Here is a 7,598-nt window from a genome sequence, read left to right as displayed (position 1 = left end):
GCCTGTAAGTGTGTGTGTTTTTAATATGCTATAGAATGTGATTGGCCCCATTTATTATTCTATTTAGGTATGTTTCTGTCCAATCGAAGCAGTCTTGTGGAAAGAATAAAAGAAGGGTGGGGAAATGGCTTCCATCTTTGAAGATCCTGTCCTATTGTGGATTAGTCACAGCTTCTGTAAAGCCTAAATACAGCTACAGTATAAGCGCACGCTAATGATTTACCTGTAAACTCCACCGTTAACTCAACTTGGGGTGAAAATCAGTTCAGTCTTACCCAATGGAGTGCTTGGATTTTTACAGTAAAGCGATTTCAATAGTACCTGGAAAAAGGGCATGCTGGATGATTTTTGTCCCCTCACAACAGTACAGCTAGAGAACGCAGGGAGGCCTATGGACTGGAGGGGGCTGTGGATACGATGGGGGAGGCCTATGGACTGGAGGGGGCTGTGGATACGATGGGGGAGGCCTATGGACTGGAGGGGGCTGTGAGGATCTCACTAGAGATCCTGAGGAATATGAAGTTCAACAGTCTTGCTGAAAGACTACAAATTGAAAGATAAACAGGTAATGACTCACATTGTTAGTAATTCCATGTATTTCTACTTATTGTTAACATTGTGATAGAAAAGGTGTGACAAAGTGAAATGTTGGGGTTCATATTACCAATATTAAAACTGAAACCTTTCATTTCAGCCATTACAGAGGAGGTGGTAACAAGTGAGAAGATAGGCAAACCTCAACCTCAGGAGGAAACTGCTCCTGCACCTCTTCCACCAGAGGAGAAAAAGCCTCCCAAACTGACTCTCCCAAAGGAGGAGCGCTCCTGTCCTGTGTGTATTGACATCTTCAGGGATCCTGTCATCCTGCCGTGTGGTCAAAGCATCCTGTCTGCAGGAACATTGGCGAGAGAAGGAAGGAAAGGATGTCCTGTTAGTAGGAGAAGAGATCCAATAAGTCCAACAAGCGATCCAAAAAAGTCCTACAGGATCGGAGTAGCTCTGCACTCTGCACAGTGAGAAACTCAAACTCTTCTGGCTGGAGGATTTTAAAAAACAAGTTCAGAATCAGACCCATAGAAGCTGCACAGGACCATAAGTTACAATTGGTTAAAGATGTTAAATTTGACACTGAAGTTGTTCATATAGATTAACAAAAATATAGTGGTGTAAAGTACTTAAGTAAAAAATACTTTAAAATACAACTTAAGTCATTTTTTGGGGTATCTGTACTTTACTATTTATACTTTGGACAACTTTTACTTTTCTAGATTCCTGAAGAAAATAATGTACTTTTTACTCTATACATTTTCCCTGACACCCAAAAGTACTAGTTACATTTTGAGTACTTAGCAGGACAGGAAAATGGTCATTCCTTGTCATCCCTACTGCCATTGATCTGGCGGACTCACTAAACACAAATGCTTAGTTTGTAAATTATGTAGTGTGCCCCTGGCTATCTGTAAGTATAAAAATTAAAAACAAGAAAATAGTGCTGTCTGATTTGCTGAATATAAAGAATTTGAAATGATTTATACTTTTACTTTTGATACTTAAGTATATTTTAGCAATTAAATGTACTTTTGATACTTAAGTATATTGAAAACCAAATACTTTTAGACTTTTACTCAAGTAATATTTTACTGGGTGACTTTCACTTTTACTTGAGTCATTTTCTATTAAGGTATCTTTACTTTTACGACAAGTATGACAATTGGGTACTTTTTAAACCACTGCAAAAATATGTCATTGTTATCCTCCACGCTCCTTTCTCTCTTTCTCCGTAAACAACCGCTCATACCAGGAGGAATTCCAGACTGGCCTGAAGCCCTTATAGGAGAAGCTGTAGGATTTAAATATTATTCAACAAACCTGTGATCAAACAGCAGGAACACATCAATGTGAGGAGAGAATTCTGTGATCTCTACATACTGTAGATGCCTGGGATTACCTGATAATAACTACCATTCCTCTCACTGTCTCCAGAGCACAGGCCCAGCAAACAAAGAGACAGATTAGGGAGGAGTTTGAAAATCTTCACCAGTTTCTACGAGATGAAGAGGCCAGGATTAAAAAAAAATTGAAATCAGGAAGCCAGTGTAGAGAGGCTAACACTGAAGTAATATGTTCTAATTTTGGGGTTCTACTCATGATTCCAGCAACCGTATTTAGCACTAGCTGAAATGTATTTAGTGCTTTATCCGGGTAGATGGAGAGTAGAGCATTGCAGTAGTCTAATCTCGAAGTGACAAAAGCATAGATTCGTTTTTCTGCATCATTTTTAGACAAAAAGGTTCAGATTATTTTGCAATGTTACGACAATGGAAAAAAGCTGCTCTTAAAATGTTTTTTACATATTAGTCAAAAGAGAGATCAGGCTCCAGAGTAACACCGAGGTCCTTCACAGTTTTATTTGAGAAGACTGTAAAACCATTGAGATACATTTTCAGATTAAACAGATCTCTTTGTTTTTTGGGACCTAGAACTAGCATCTCTGTTTTGTCTGAGTTTAAAAATACAACATTTGCCGCCATCCACTTCCTTATGTCTGAAACACAGCCTTTCAGGGTAGGCAATTTTGGGACTTCACCATGTTTAATCTAAATGTACAGCTGTGTGTCCTCTGCATAACCATCATTAAGACGTAGCATATATACTGAAAACAAAAGTGGTCCTAAAACGGAACCTTGTGGAACACCAAAACTTACCATTGATTTTTCAGAGGACAAACCATCCACAGAGGCAAACTGATATCTTTCCGACAGATAAGATCTAAACCAGGCAAGAACTTGTCCGCATAGACCAATTCGGGTTTCCAACCTCTCCAAAAGAATGTGGTGATCGATGGTGTCAAAAACAGGTCTAGGAGCACAAGGAGAGACACAGAGCCTTGGTCTGATGCCATTAAAAGGTACTTTACCACCTTCATCAGTGTGGTCTCAGTACTATGATGGGGTCTAAAGCCAGACTGGAGCGTTTCGTATACATTATGTGTCTTAAGGAAGGCAGTGAGTTGCTGAGCAACAGCTTTTTCCCAAACATTATCTGACACTGATAACTACACACATTTCACTGAGAGAGTATTTCCATTTATTGGTAATGGTTGTAGTCTCCATCCTCTGAGGATCTTACCAATGAAGGCCTCTGTGCAAGTCCAGCAGTTTATTGTCTCTGGAACCACATTCAAATTATATATCAATTCCCCTTGTCACAAGTATAGATTCTGGCCTTTTAATGTAGAGATAGATTTTTGAATGTACCTTTATTGTACATTAGGCCTAACATATTTCCAGTAAAAACAAATCTAAATATTTACATAAAGTAAATATGTGGCCTTTATGTACAAATGTAGGCTACATAAATTCCTCATAGGTTTCCTTTGAGTAGTCTAATAGCCTAGTCTTTGAGTAATAAGTAATATAATAATAATAAAGTTGTAATATGAATGTTAATAAAATATTAATTGATCAATCCAAACATCTCAGCCTTATTCAACCCTCTCTGTTTGACCTTTTGACCTAGATAAGAGAATAGATTTTAGTATTTCCTTTATTATGTTGCCAGCTGTCCTATTTAATAAAGTAGTTCCATAGTACACTTCCAGGATGGATGGCACACCTGAGCGAATATCCGAAGAAGTCGCACCTAGATGGTGAGAGCAAGCCGATCCTAGATCTGACCAGGACAGCCTCTATGCTACTTAAAACTGAGATAGGCTTCACGTGCCACAGAAGCTGCTCCGTGGTTAGGTGAGTACATGGATAAACTGGGTTAAAAAAGTAGGTTATGCATTGTAAACTTTAAATGCCGAAGAATGTTCTGTTTGTCACGATAAAAGAGACAAGACGCCCGTAACTTGTGTTTCTTTGGGGAAGCACCACTGCGTTTTTAAGATTTCACTGTTAAATTCGGCACACAGATTGCAAAAAAATTCTTGCTCCTCTTCTAGTCAGAAAGCGTATTTGATAATGGTATCTGTGTGTGTGATCTGTGCTGTCTGTGTACCCGTCTTACTATAGGCAGCTGCTGAGCTGTACTAAAGGATCCTCAGGTATGGTGTTTTTGCTCTACTGATCCAGGGTCAGATATTGATCTCCTAGCCTACTGATGATGTCCTACTGATCCAGGGTCAGATATTGATCTCCTAGCCTACTGATGATGTCCTACTGATGGTTAAGTTATAATAAGATTTTTGAATGAGATTAGAACATCTGAATGATCTGTGGTTACAGCCATACATCATTCCTGGACTCAATTGCTCACTTGACTGAATAGTGTGTGCAAGAGCTGGGCTGGAACAAAATCCTGCACACCCTGTAGCTCTCCAGAGCTGGGAGAGTAAGAGAGGAGAGTAAGGGACAGGGGTCAGTTTGATTTTAAACATAACCCTAATCTTAACCCTAACCCTGCACACACTGCAAACCTTATGCCTAAACCGAAGCTTAAATTAAGACCAAAAAGCATATTTCTGTAGCCAATTTAGATTTTGTGGCTGTGGAATCGGACTTTGTGGATATAGAAGCTAGTGGAAACCATCAATGTGGGATTGATAAAATACCTGCTCATGTCTGTTTGTGATTGGCCAGATGTCCAGAGGGGGCAGGCTGGTTCACCATCATGAACCAGATCCGCAGGAAACGCACAACCTCAGGAAACGCATCATGCCTTTTGCATCATACCGGCTGTATTTCTGTATTTTTAAAGTTATATATCTTGAAAACTTGAATGCTGACATAATGGTCCGTCACATTTAAGGGCTTTGCTATTGAGATTGTATTTTTAGATCAGGCACACAATAATCTTGTGATATTAAGCACCTTCACAATACCTTCTGCACATGATCCCCCTGGAAATGACTTTGATTAAAGTAAGAACATTCCATCTGTCAAACTACTAACAGTGTGAGTCTACTGATCTGACCTGTTGGTTTTGACTTCACTCCGACATGCTGATGATTGTATGAATACATGATGTGCCGGTACTTGAATAACAAGGCTCCTTTATGTGTGTCTGTAATAAGACTGCAGGCTGAAAGTAGAGAAAAACACCAACATGCTCCTCTCATTTATTTCTCTTGCTGGCAGGTACATGTTTCTCCTTCACTGCAAGTTTCTTCTCCCTCTCTCCTCCAGTCCCACGCACTTCTGTTCTCCTCAAGTTCTCTGAACATTCCAAGGCCCCTCCGCACCTTTAGCCCCCGCCATCACGCCCGGATCTGACCACAGAGAAACAGAATGCACAGTATGTATGTGTGTGACGAACTTGGTTCAAACTTTGATGTCCTGTGCGCCACAACATTGTGTTAGTTATAGTTAGTATGCTACAGCCTGACCTTCAGGTCTAGGGAAGTGGTTCCCAAACTGTGGGTTGGCGCGAGGTTCGGCAGGGGATGTGTGGGGGTCCACCCCCCTCCAAAAAATGTGTAGAATTGCAGGAAATAAGCTTTAAACCTGCAAAATTCTCTCCACCAATAAGAGGGGTGTGAACAGTTTGTGTCATGAACAGTGATTGTGTCATGAACAGTGATTGTGCCCATCCCTGCGCGTGCGCGCAGGGATGTTCCCCATTGCTGGAAGGGTGGCCCTGAGTGAAACAGTTTGGGAACCTCTGGTCTAGGGCAAGGGTACTACTCATCATATGAGGGGAGTGACAAAACTCCATTATTTGCATGCACGTGTAAGACGTGTAAGGGTGTTTGTGTATTAGCTCGCGGCCAGTCTCCTTTAGGTAGAGAATTACAGCCTTGAGGCCTAACTGACAGACGTGGTAGGGAGGGTGTACCAGAGGGTTGTCATTCAACTGTAGAACCACCAGGTGGCGTAGAAGAGGCAGCGATCTGGGCAGAGCAGATAGATGGTTATCCTGTATATACAACTCCCTTAAAGCTGGGGGAGAGGAGGCAGTTAGGTGTGTGTGAATATGTGTGCTTGAAAAATTATGTTTAATTCCTATTGGAATCCAGCCAGAGTGGGGATATCTAACATATTTTATTCACTCACAATCTGCATTCAGAATGACTGCCAGGGTTGGAATGATGAGTGAACGAGACCACCTAAACTGAAACAACCATATCAGCAACAGGTGCATTAGTTTAGAAACATTGTAAGTTATTTGTCTTAGTGTAGCATAATATAAATTAATTGATAAATTAAACAATCAATGTACATGCAAAAACACAGATATTGAAAAAAACACTTCAAAAAAATCTAACTGTAATAAAGAATGCTGGGAAATATGACAATGCTGGGCCTGTTTTTACAGACCAGCTTGACCAGCTAGTCGGCCAGCCTAACCAGTTAGACCATGTTGGTTAGACCAGCATTGACCAGCATGGACCAGCTTGAAATCTGGGCTGACCTATGCAGTTTTTTTCAGCAGGGTAGCTGACTGAGGTCCAGTGGGTTGTGGCTGAGGACAAGGGAGCGTAGCTGACTGAGGTCCAGTGGGTTGTGGCTGAAGTCTAGGGAGCGTAGCTGACTGAGGTCCAGCGGGTTGTGGCTGAGGACAAGGGAGTGTAGCTGACTGAGGTCCAGTGGGTTGTGGCTGAAGTCTAGGGAGCGTAGCTGACTGAGATCCAGTGCGTTGTGGCTAAGGACAAGGGAGCGTAGCTGCGCCGTAGTAGGCATCCCAGTTCCTGGCACACGGTGGCCAGCTGCTTGTGGTTAAAGTGGAGAAGAGGCTGGCGTGGTGGGAGATGTCAGGCGGGATGTGTTGGAGCTGGTTCCTGTCCAAGAGGACCAGGTGGGCAGGGCGACAGCCTGGCTGAGGCTGAGGACACCGTCGTCTTCGATGTGATTGGACACCAGGTCCAGAATGTCCAAGGTTCCATTTTTCTTCAGAACCTCACCGAGACACCACGCCTCACCACGAGTCACAGGGTTACTGAGCAGAGGAGAGACATAGAGGAGGAGTGTATGGTGTGAGTAACTATGAATGCACTTATGGGGGGGGGCTTACCAACCTAGGTCCAGGTATTTGAGGGTGGAGTTGGTTCTCAGGGCTTCAGTGAGTCTTTCCTCTCCAGTCTGTCATGCCCATCTTCCCCAGGTGCATCTCCCTCAGACACTGATTAACCACCAACATGCCTGACATCTGGTCTGCTGCCTCCTCCTAGGACAGACAGATGAAACCCTGTTGTGGAAAATTCCATCTAAAGATTAGGCAGAGACTAATTTAATTGTATAATAGTGATTCATTTTTAAAGGGAAAATGAACCTCCAAAATGTCATGGATAAGGAGGACAGGAGATCTTTTACCATTAAGGCTCGGCTAGAAAACAGACAGTCCCTCACTGAGATTTTTCAATAAGGTCTCTTATCTTATTAATTGTGGCCAGAGGGATGTCTGGGTTGAAGCCGAGCGAAACGGGTCAAAAAGTCAGGTCACTCTCATCCGGGTCACAACACCAAATGTTGTGGAAAATTTGATCCAAAGATTAGGCAGAGACTAATATATCATCATAATAGTGAATCTTTAATAAATACGACCAGCTGCAAGCTGTAGATCCCTCTCTGATCGCAGTCAGGGAAGGAGCTCCAAGAGTAAATGGTTCCATGTCCCTTACATAGTGGGAGGTGATCATACTATCATATGACACAGTC

General features: G+C 42.1%; 1 long non-coding RNA gene across 1 annotated transcript; it reads right to left on the bottom strand.

The window, feature by feature from the left end:
* Positions 1 to 5,026: 5,026 nt before the first annotated feature.
* Positions 5,027 to 7,141, bottom strand: LOC145865789 (uncharacterized). The gene is made up of 2 exons (XR_014383090.1): positions 6,959 to 7,141; positions 5,027 to 5,212 (listed from the first exon to the last, which is right to left on the bottom strand). It is a non-coding gene; the product is annotated as an uncharacterized LOC145865789 (long non-coding RNA).
* Between the last annotated feature and the right edge of the window lie 457 nt (positions 7,142 to 7,598).

The sequence above is a fragment of the Salmo salar genome, chromosome 29 (assembly GCF_965601325.2).
Source record: "Salmo salar chromosome 29, fSalSal1, whole genome shotgun sequence".
Lineage (NCBI taxonomy): Eukaryota > Metazoa > Chordata > Actinopteri > Salmoniformes > Salmonidae > Salmo > Salmo salar.
This window is presented reverse-complemented; position numbering and strand designations above follow the sequence as displayed.